The 12,444-nt window shown below is 31.1% G+C and overlaps 2 long non-coding RNA genes across 2 annotated transcripts in view; one reads left to right on the plus strand and one right to left on the minus strand.

The window, feature by feature from the left end:
• The window catches only part of LOC136075552 (uncharacterized), a 46,831-nt gene extending 42,322 nt beyond the window's left edge, over positions 1 to 4,509 (plus strand). Inside the window, exon 2 of the long non-coding RNA XR_010636009.1 lies at positions 4,333 to 4,509. This is a non-coding gene — a long non-coding RNA (uncharacterized LOC136075552). The remainder of the gene's footprint in view (positions 1 to 4,332) is intronic.
• A 1,208-nt stretch (positions 4,510 to 5,717) lies between these two features.
• LOC136075553 (uncharacterized) lies at positions 5,718 to 11,894 on the minus strand. The gene is made up of 2 exons (XR_010636010.1): positions 11,734 to 11,894; positions 5,718 to 7,594 (listed from the first exon to the last, which is right to left on the minus strand). It is a non-coding gene; the product is annotated as an uncharacterized LOC136075553 (long non-coding RNA).
• Between the last annotated feature and the right edge of the window lie 550 nt (positions 11,895 to 12,444).

Below are 12,444 nucleotides of genomic sequence, written 5' to 3' on the forward strand. Positions count from 1 at the left end.
AGCACTTGTTGAATAGTTTTGAGAGTATAGACGACAGCTCCGGAGAACACTTCTGCAAGACAATAACAGGTATGTTGTCTGGGCCACAAGCTGTAGAAAAGTCTAGGCAGGAAATCACTTTAGATACAGATGCTGGAGTGATATGAATGTCAAGCAATGAATCAACCTGTTTGTTGGCAATATCAGGTAGAACGCAATTAGTGGAATCAAGAGATGATATTAATGAAAAGTTTTTAGCAAACAGTTCGGCTTTGTCTTTAGGTGAGGTGACAAAGTCTGAACCATACAAGAGAGGTGGAATTATAGATTTGCCCTTATTATTGATATTATTAAAGATTCTCCAGAAGTCACGAGAGCCTAATTTTTGAGATGAGATACGAGATTTCATGACCTGAGAATAGCGGGTTTTGGCGTTAGACAAAACCTTTTTACAGTTGTTTCTAGCAGTAATAAACAGACGTCTGCTTTCTGGAGAATTGTTTTGCTGATAAATATGGAAGAAACGGTTTCGATTGGCAATCGCAGCAGCACAGTGTGAGGAAAACCATGGAGGAGAGTGAGGCTTGACCTGGAATCGTCGAGAGGGAATAAAAGATTCCATGCCAGCCTGAATCCACGAAGTTATGTAAGAAGCACATTTGTCGACAGGAAGTTGAAAGATTTCTACCCAAGGGCCATCACGAAGAAAATCACGGAAAGAATCCCAGTCAGCTTTACTGTAGTTGTAAGAGGTTCGATAATAGGGGTATTCAGGTGATGAAGAAGAATGAGATATTAGTTTTAAAGAGATCAAACTGTGATCAGAAGCACCTAAGGGTGAATGTGGAGAAACTGAGCACTGACTAGGATCAGAAACAAGACATAAGTCGAGTAGAGAAGGTAAATGATTAGGGTTGTCAGGAAAGCGAGTTGGAAAGTTGACTATTTGAGTTAGGGATTGAGAAAGGCAAAAGTTGTGGGCTTTAATGCCTGCAGAGTCACTGACACTAGAGCCAAGCCATTCAGAGTGGTGAGCATTAAAGTCACCGACAACAACTATATTAGCTGATGGATAAAGAGAGAGGGCTTGGTCAATATGATAAACGTCAAAAAGAGTGCAGTCTTGAGATGAAGGAGAGCGATATAGAACAAAGAGAAAGGCAATAGAGTGAAGTGGTGCTAAACGAAAGCACATGAAAGAATAGTCTGTGGATTCAAACCTAGTTTCACGACAAACAGGTGAATTCTTACGAATGTAAATGCCCAGGCCAAGCATGTGACTATTGGAGTCTTTACGAATCAGAGGAAGATAAACATCAACACTAAGATCACAAGATGAGACAGCCGAACTCAAATTAGTCTCACAAAGAGCAAGTAGGTCTGGTAAACTTTGCAAGAGATAAGACTCAACAGAAGAAAAGTTACTTCGAAGACCACGAATATTAGTGAATGATAGGTTTAGAGAACTTGGTGATGATGATGGTTTTTTGTGTTTTATAGTTTTTGGTACTTTATTCATTTTTAAATTAGATTGAAGAACTTGACTCAAAGCATAGATAGTACTCAGAACACCGTTTAATAGCCCAAGCAATTGCCTCATTACTACTAATAAACCCTAAGCCGTAACAAAGGGCTCCAAATGTGCCCTCCGCAATGCACACCAAAAGTACAAACAGGGACACCATCCATGCGCAACATGGCACTGTTAATACTTTGATATTTTTCAGCTGTTGATGGAATCAGCCTCTCTGAGAGCTACCACAGAGTTCGGGAAACCTGACTATCAGCCGGCCTCAGAACCATAAAACTGAGTTTTAGAGCTGTACCCTCATAAGGAGATAATAGAATGAGTTGCCTAGTCATAAAAACAGTGACCCAAGCAAACCCATGCATTGAGTCAAGAAGATCCAGCATTCAACATCCTAAACTGGAAACAATGTATTAAAAATACATCTGCGCCAGCCTAATAGATGAAGAAGGGGTGCGAGGCTGGTCAACAGATAGAATCTGTTTACCCCTTAAGTCTTTACCTAGGAGGCCTTCTACAAGACAGTAGCTGGGTGCATTTAACATCTGCCCAAGATGAGTATTTTTATCGAGACACCATCTCTAGCCTTTACTCAACCAAGAGCCTTAAGGCAGGGAGTGTTTTAAATCGGAGTCGGTATCTCCTAGCCTTTGCCTAAAAAGGCGTATCCTACAAGGCAGCAGGACATGAAGCAGATTGTACTGGGTTACATGTTACCATTAGCAGGATAACCTGATCTGACAAGCAAAATTGAATAAACAAGTTGGATCAGAAAAATTGAATAAACAAGTTGGATCAGAAAAATTGAATAAACAAGTTGGATCAGTAAAATTGAATAAACAAACTAAATTTAACAAAATCTTTGTATTTCCAAAAGATGCTCATTTTATTTATGAAAAATCTTACCTTAAGCCTCAGGAATTTTTAAATAATAGCAAAATTAGTTTTTTACTACTTGAGAGAGAGTTAGATTGGAAAAAAAACTTGTTGATGCTAATTAAAGTTTCATACATTTTGACACTCATCAGCCATATATTTTAAATCAATAAATAGAAAAACTTTAAAATATTAGGATTAAAAAGTCGTTTAAAAATACAAATCAAAAATGAAATGAGTTTTAATATCAAATAAAATAGGAAAAAAATAACTGCGCCCCATACGTAATAATCAAGGGGATAAAGATTAGGGAAGCTAGGTGGCCATAAGTTTGTGGTCATGAAAACCAAAATTTTTATGATGTGGTCATAAAATTTTTTTGACCATCCAATCTTGCGTTGTCATGACTTTGTGTGCAGGAGCAGAGTCTTGCTAAAATACGTATGGTCTGTCCCCACGTACACTATCAATCAAGGGCTTCACAACTGTTTCTAAAACCTCGATGTAGGCGGCAGCATTTACCCAAAGCCTCTATTGAAAGAAGTAAGGTGGCATAACACATATTCTTTGTTGCTCGCAACTCCTAAAACCATGACAGTCGCGGGAAACTTTGTGTGCATAACACGAGGAACCTCTGTAGGATTTCAGCATAACTAACTATCATTTCTCCGATTGACTTGATCAAAATTTTTTTTGTCACACAAAAAACCATAATATGTCAGGAACTACAGGGTGCTTAAGCTTGTTGAAGAGACGTTTTCCTTGAAGAAATCTCTGATTCCGAGTTTATGTCGATATAAACTGTCTGCATATAACGTAGGACTTAAAGCGTAGGTCTTTGTGGACAACTCGACGAATTAGACTCTCAGAGACATTAGGGTTCTTTGCAATAGCCTTCATGGACTTTGAAGGGCTTTCGTGAACGATCTCTTACACTTCTTGGACAAATTGTGTATTTATTGTGTATCTAGTAGTGTCCGAACGTTTCTCATGTCTTTTGCGTTTTGTAACAGTTTCTACATTGCCAATTGATTCCACGTCCCTGGTAGTACCGCGCTCAACTTGTTTCTCCGCGCAGCGGCCTTGTTCGTCAAGGTTCGTGTTTCGGAGTTATAGAGTTGGGAGAGGGTTATAAACCACTATTAAGTAGCCTCCTCATCTGTAGTGGCCTTCTCGGCCTTGAGGAGGTGACTAACAAAAAAAAATAATAATAACTGATGCTTCCAATTCACGACGAACCTTATGTACGAATGATCTGGCGCAGTTAAGAAAACTGAAGATTTCTAAACCAGTGCGTTTTGCGCATATAGCGACAACAACTGCATGTCTCTTTATTTCTTGTATTACTTCATAGTCCTCATTTCATGATCTAAAAAAAATAATAAAATTGTTCTCTATAAATTACAGTCACATATATGGATGTCCCTCAAATACCGTACGCACCGTGTATATATATATATATATATATATATATATATATATATATATATATATATATATATATATATATATATATATATATATATATATATATATATATATATATATATATATATATATATATATATATATATATATTTATATATATATATATGTATGTATATATCAACTTTTAAAAATTTAGATTTAATTGCGAAAAAAGAAGAATTTCATAGACAAATTTACTAATAGTTGCGCATTAATAGAAATCGGTCTTTCCTTTGCCTTTTTTTATTTTAAAAATCTGACCATATAATTAATTGGTTTATTGGTTTTACGATTAAGATCAAACTATGAAATTATGCTTAATAATAATTTGTCTTTTTTTTGTTAACATATAATTACTTATTACATAATAATAATTGTTCAGTTAGCCTTCACATTTGTATAACCTAACTTGATTGAATCTATATTATATTCTTTATTTTATATTCTATAATTTTATATATATATATATTTTTATTTTGCAGAGACCATGCCCAAGGATGCCGAAAATGAACCAGAAAAATGCGGAGGAGATATCCTAAAAACAGCGCCAGATAGAAAAGGCGTCGGTAACCGCGAAAAACTAAACCACGACAACAGTTTTTATGACATTTTTTATATCTGTAATTTGAAATAAGTTTTAATCTTGTCTATACTTTTGATTTTGTGTTTTATCTGTTTTAATCAGTAAGGCACACTGGTTTCGGTTTCTGTTATGTTTTCTGAATGTGCAATTTTTGTCCCCAAAATTCTACAAATTTTGTGATTGCTAAAATTGTCTAACAAATGTCTTTAAAACTTTAAAAACACGCCCAGAAAGTCATTTGAATGTTTAAAAGACGTATATTCTAGATAAAATTTAAGTAAGTGGATGTTTTAAAAGAGTAATTGGTAAAAATTATAAGGAACAAAAAGGAATAATCTTTTGATCTTTTATTGTTGAATAAGCTTGTTAATAAAAGGCTGTTGCAAATGTTTATAAGAGTTGATTTAGAGACTACTTACTTAAAAATTAGCTTTTTCAAAGATTTCAAAAAGTATCCTGGATAAAGGTTTTTATTTTTTTCTAATTCTGAATTAAAAAATACACTGGAATATAATCCTATGCAGGTTTGTTAACAATCATGGTTACACTATTTAATCAGCCAACTACGCCAGAGAAAATATATTTTAATTAAGTTCACCTTCATGTAGATTGTGATGTTGAGCAATCTTTTGGTCATCTCAAAAGTTATTAGAGGTCACAAGAGAGGTTCACCTCTCTTGTGTCCTTCAGTGTTCCTAACATTTGCTTACCATAACAATATACTGGAAAATATATTTTATGTGCATTTTACTGGAAAACCTTTGCAATTGCTTAGGATTAGAAATTCCAGATGACATTAACTTTGAGGAAAACGATGAAGATGATGTACACTATGTTCAGGCTAAATTAACACAAGTCAACCAATTCGAGTTGGCATTGTACAACGAACACTAATTAAGACTTTGTTTTTAAATCGAAGGCGATAATATATCGAATGTTAAATTGGCGAATGTTACAAAAAAATTTTTGATGTTTTAAATATAACTTGTTTAGGGATTATGCAAACTCCAAACTTAAATATGTTCATGCTTAGTGTCAAATTAGTATACAAGTTTTTAATTATTTGTATTTTAAATAAATACTATTTACGTGATATTTACAATTAAAGAAAATTAAATTTTTTATTGCAATATTAAACTACTGTCAAAGTTTACCTGCCCTTTATAACCTCTTTCTAGATTAATCAATTCTGAACCCCTCTCTTCCTCTTTTCTACTTAAAATTAGTTTGCTAAATTTTGTAATGATATTTTTACTAAATAAATATTCAATAAGAAATATTTAGTTTTTATAGCAGATTTTTATAAAAGTATTATTTTTATTTAATTAAGCTGTAAAAAATGATAATTAGTTATAATCCCTTATTTAAATTTTTAGAAATTATATGAATTCAATATTAGAAAAGTTTGTTTCATAAAATTGCAAAAACATGGTTCATTAAAAAAAAATCATCTCGGTTGTTTTTTGTTTTATTTTTGCGTAAGTTTTTGAGTAAGTTCAGCCTAACTCGTACGCAACCGTAACTTTACGGAAATACTGCGAAACGTTGGTGAATACCAAATAGTTACAAAAACAAAGCTGAACGTACGGTTTCCGTAACCTAATACCATGTTCACACTAGCGATGTTTGGTGGAACATTATTCCGGAACAAATGTTCTAGGATCAAAATGTTCTGCAAAATGTTCCTTGTAGCGTTCACATCGCTTTTGACGACACAGAATATTAGTCTGTCAGCGGCATAGTACTGAATAAACATATTATACACTAATAAGCGTTCCATGACCATTTAAAACTATTCTCATTTTGTGTTCATACATTTTAATATTTATTTATTCAGACACATTTGATAAACTCAAGTAAAGTAAGTTAAGTTTAAAACAAATAAATGCATAACCATATTACAGCTAAAGCTTCAAATAATAAAAAACATTATTACTACTTTATTTGTCCCTTTCATAAAGGTATTTAGCAACTGAGTTACGAACATTTTTTCCTTGTCCATTGTTCCCAACAGTAGAAACTGTATTGGGTTGAGCCTGACTGTTATCATGATGATACGTAAGCCATTCTATTATATTAATGTCGTCATAATATTCACAAATGTTATAAAGAGTGACGCAATCATTAACAATTCTTGCAGCAAAGTTAATACTGAATTCCATATGTTTGTAAATGACATGGAATCGAGTTATAACGCGTCTAAAAGCATTCTTAACTACTCTTCTAGCTCCGAAAAATATTTCATTGTAGTTATTTTTGAATTTCACTAAGCTCCAAATTTTCAGGACAAGGTTTTAACAAATGACGCATTAAAGGAAATGCTGAATCACCTATCAAACATAGTGGAACTAGAGAACCGCCCAACTCTTTACAATATTTATCAAATAGATTTAATTCTAAAATTGCTTTCAAAGAAGAATTCTGCAAAATATGGCTGTCATTATTTCTACCAGGCAATCCAACACTTGTATAAATGAAACGGTATCTACAGGCTACAATGGCAAACAGTGCAATGGATTACCACACTTTATAATTGTAATGAGAAATAGCTTGATCTTTAAGGGCTAAAATAAGGATATGGCAACCAAGAATAGCTTCGAAATCTCTACTACATTTATTTAAATTTTCTTCTGACAACGGAAATTAAACATACTTAGGAAGTAAAATATCATTACCAGCGTTGATAAATTCATTTACAATTAAATTTGCTGTTGCCTTTCCTATTCCAAAAAGGTTAGACACAACACAATATTCTTCACATGAAGCTAGATAATGTAATGCGACTGCAATACATTTTACTACTGAAATAGGTTCTCGCAAAGTTGTGTTATTTTTACCTAAATGTGGATGCAACTCATTAACTAGGAAATTAAATGTGTTACAATTTACTCGAAAATATTCTTTAAATTCACATTCCTCCATTTGAGTAAAAACCTAATTAAACCATTTGAGAACTTTTCGGCTAACCTAAACTTTTCTTTCAATTAGATCCCCTTGTTGATTTAACTTAAAGGAAGTTAAATTTAAATATGAAAATGGGCGGGTAATTGATTCATCATCGATTAATGTTCAAGATTAATGTCCATCGATTAATGTCTTGATCGAAACGGTCAAAACGCTTTCCATTTTTTTCCAATAGTTTTTTCCTTCACAGATATCTCCTTAAAAAGTTATTAAAACTATATAAATACATTACATAAATATAATATTTATCATATTACAATTCAAGGGAAATTAGTTAAATTAGAAACACATTGTTAAAAACCATTTTGTTAGAATTAATAGAGCATGATTTGTTAACAAAAATAAAAATGAAACATGTAATGCAATTTGTATAAATAAAAAACAAATCACGCTGGCATTATAAAAAAACATATCACTATAGTTCATCTACAGGCTTGTATCATATTGCAAAGAAAATATTTCTTGGTTAAAAATACTAAATATATATAGCATAGAAATACAAAAAAAAAGTATTTGTACCATATAAAATACACTTTGTTAAAATAATATGACAAATTTAAAAAATATCACCAGAGATGCATTTTAATGCTTGAAATCACAAAGTAAAAATTTCTTTGGTAATAGTAATATGGTAACATAAAAAAAATATATAAATAGTAATTCGTCTACCTTTTGACTTTAACATAACAAATTACTGAAGAGATATCTTGACTAATAGAACACCTTATTTTTTCATAAAGAATTTATAATATTCTACTTGGGCTTTAGACACATCTACTTGGGTTTGAGATGCACTTGCAATTGCATCGCACATACGCTCTAAAGCATCAACCTCTCTTTTTTTAATTGCTATTTTTAAATATTCCGAAGAAAAGTTTGCTTTTTTAATTGTTCTTACCGGTTCAGTTTTTGCTATTTTATTCAAAGTTTTTTCATCATTAGAGTTCCTTTGTTTACTTTAAAATATGACTTTAAAAAATATATAGCACTTTAAAATATACAGTAATAAATTATACTAAACTTACCTGACCATCTTGAAAATCTTGAGCAGAAAAGTTTTGACTTTGAGATAAAAGGTCATTGTCAAGGGAAATTTTACTACCTATTATTTTGGCAACAATATCGTATCACCATTTACTAGAAGCTCCTCCCAATGAACCTACTTAAAATTTTTCTCGTATATGAAAAATATACATAAATATAAGTAAATATAAGTACATCATTAACACTATATGATATGAATCAAATAACTTTAAATGTGACAATTAAAAATTATCAATGTACATCTACAATACTGAACAAGATTTCAAGTAATTTTTAATGTAACACTCAGTTACAAACTAAACTGCAATTAGATATTATTATACATGGTAATTTTGTAAAACACTTTCAGCATTTCAGTAAGGTATCATGCATTAGATATAGGATATTTAAATACCTAATTTGTTTCCTCAAATTAGTAATTTTAGATTGAATTTGAAATTAAAGTTAACGGAGGTAACACTTTGTAATTATATTTCAATAAATCTAATAATACTCTTGTGTTAGCAATATTCCATACAAATTTATTTACAGGAGATATGCTTAGACCAGTATGGGTTGTGCTGGCGTCATTACTTAGTAGTCTAAACGCTACGTGTAATTTTTTCTTGGAAATGAAGTGGACATTACAAAAACTAATTAAATAATTTAAGGTTGATGTTTTAAATGAGAAAAACTCTACGTGCCCGTCTGAATAAGCTTAAAGGGTCAAATTTGGGCCCTTATATGGTATTGATGACGTCTCGCTAATACAGTTTTTTTATTAAAGTAAAAAATACAGATTTACGTCAAACGTTAGATATTCTCTTGAGAAAACCTTATAATAAATAACAAAATTTTGAGAAAAACTTACGAGCAATTCTAAAAGTGCTTACAGGGTCAAATTTGGACCCTTATTTGGAACTGATGACGTCACGCTGATGTATATTCTTTTATCAAACTAAAAAATACATGTTTACATCAAACGATAAATAACCTCTTGAGAAAACCTTATAATAAATAACAATCTTAAGAAAAACTCACGAGCAATTCTAAAAGTGCTTAGAGGATCAAATTTGGACTTTTATTTGGTACTGATGACGTCACGTTAATAATTTTTCAAATATATATATATGTATGTATATATATATATATATATATATATATATATATATATATATATATATATATATATATATATATATATATATATATATATATATATGCAGCGTGCTTAGAGCACAAGAATACTTTTATATCAGCTTCTTCTTGACTTGTGTGCAGTGATACAACTTCCTCGCTGGAAACCTTTATGTATAATATGATTTTATAAAATAGCTACAAAAACAGAAATAACTTATATCAAGTAAATAAATAAAACAAATTATTAGTTTATTAGCTAAACTGACCGCCAACCTCACATGTCAATTTATAAAATCGTGACTGCAAGTTTTCAAAGAAAACATATCCGGTAAGCTGTGATGCGAATCTTTCCGTATGTGACCAATCTTTTAGTAGGAATGAAATAAGCTCGGTCTTGTTGGTAGTGTCTTGCAAAAACTTTTGCCTTACAATGTCTTGCTTATTTTCTACTCTGAATCCTAAAATTGAGAGATCCGTATTGACTTCTTCGAGCATGTTCGAATGATTTTATCCAGCCAGGTTGGTATTGGTCTGTCACAAAATATATTGTGGATCCTTTCAGAATTAGATTTAAAATAAGTTCTGAAATGTATCCTAAAGTTTTGAGTTTAATGTTAGCAAGCTGTTGCAGAATTGTCATTTTATCAAAAACATGTGCAGCACTTTGAGGAACTTGTAAAACAAATTCCACAAAGTACTCTCTATTACCAAAGATTCTATTGCTCCTAAAAGTTGCTAAAATTACTAAACTTATACTGAAAATGTTACCTAATAACTAAAATTTAGTATTTAGGTAGTATTTATTAATTATTTTAGAATGACTAATATGTTTTTAACAAACAAATGATTTCGGCTATAGGCAACTATTTCAAGTTAAACTGCTAATTGAATAAGAGGATTTATCAATACCTATAGTAACAGTAGTAAATTAACTTATAAAGAAGATTCATCTTGTTTGTTTTGACGAGGCTACCATCAGATCATCCAAACACCCATGGGATAGGACTTAAAGAATAAAATAGTATTTGTTTCAAAGTTAGACCTTCTCTAATTTTTGCAATAACTAGCAATCTCCCAAACATGCTTCGTTCAGCTGAGATAGTGAATGATTTCTCTTTAAGACATAAATTTTTTTCAATTTTATATTGTTAAATGTCTGCAGACGACACATTTTGATTGGAACGTAAAAAGAAACTGTTGAAGAATGAATGCATTCTCTAAAGAACCTTTGGAACTCTACCTCCCCGATAGATTGTGCATTCAATAAATTTTCTTTTAACTCATCAGGTGCTTCTATTCCAGAACAAATATTTATCAAAGAATTTCTTTGCTCAAAAGGACTCCAATTTGTTATTATTATCAACGCTCTTTACACATCCGTTGTTGAAATCTTTTCTTGATGGTTTTAGATCTTTTGGTATTTGTTTTTTGGTTGTGATTCCCATGCCATTATTTAAAATTGAAATACATTTTGAAACAGTATGATTTGTGAGTACCCAGCGTTAAATTTGTTGAAATCCGAACAAAATATTTTGGAGTATTCTGTGGCCGATATACTAGCTATGAGTCGAGGGATGCCAGCTTTACTTACAGCGTTTTCTTTTAACATGCTTGCTGCACTTTCCGTTACGCATTTTATAAGCATTTCACATCTGTTCCTATCTTTATTAGTCTTTTTACGATAGCAAATGCAACATTCTTCATCCGCAATAATTTTTCCTGAAACAAGGAAATTATTTTAACTTTGAAGTAGTATATAAAACAAGAAAAACCGTGAAAACTGAGGGTAATTTTCTTTGTTTGCATTTCCCACCCATGGATTTTTTAATTTATCTGATCTATCTCTTTTCGAGCTAAGCTTCTGCGCTTAGATGATGCACGAGGATGCATCATCCACAACTACACTCTCGTTGACTCTTTCTGCTCTATTTTTCCGATGTTGTAGAATGTTTAATATTTTTATATTCACATACTTATCGTAACATCTTTGATGAAACAAGAGAGTTGTTGGGCACGTATCAGGCAGAATGTTTATGCTTTTAAAGTCATTTCAAATTTGAATAAAGTAAAAAAAAATATTATTATCAAATCCATGATATTTTTTTTTCCGTACCATTGTTTTAAGCAGTATATAAATAAACAAATTGAGTTGGACATTTAATATGTAACTTACCAAGCATTCTTCACTTTCGCAAGCGCATTTTCAGTAAAACCACGCAGTTTGTTATTATTTTGACCAATTTCTCCTCGATGAAGTATGCAAGCATTTTTAATTTCTTGTTTAGGAACTAGATTAAGATGCTGCGATTTTTTGCTACTCGTCATTATTTACTTTAATAATAATAATAAATAAAAATAAAACTAATTTTTTTAGTAAACAGTTTTTGAAAAATAAACATTTTTTTCGTAAACAAAGAACGGGAACAAATTTTCTTTTTTAGATTTATTAAATTAAAAGTATTTTATAATTTTATTACAATATTAAGAAGTAATTGTAAACAAATTTGTTTTCAAATAAGGTTTATGAAATTTGAATTACATAGATTTCAGTAATTATATTTAAAACATCTAATTTTACAAATTATTAACCCCCTGTCAATAATTTGTAAACAACATGGCGATTATTATAGACTTGAAATCTTTTCAATAAGTTGCATCTATTTTTGTTTAACTAAAGTTATAAGCAGTTTCCAAGTGACACGTAAAGATTTTTAAACTTCTTAAGTCATATGGAACAAGCCTATACAAAATTTAGAATGTCCACTCAAAATGTTTAGTTTTCCTTTTTTTTTTTAATGTAGTGACCAGACTATAGGTACGTGCGTATCCAATCTAGTTTGTATCCAATGTAGTATGTATCCAATGAGTTACGGCAACGATTATG

The sequence above is a fragment of the Hydra vulgaris genome, chromosome 01 (assembly GCF_038396675.1).
Source record: "Hydra vulgaris chromosome 01, alternate assembly HydraT2T_AEP".
In the NCBI taxonomy this organism is placed as follows: Eukaryota; Metazoa; Cnidaria; class Hydrozoa; order Anthoathecata; family Hydridae; genus Hydra; species Hydra vulgaris.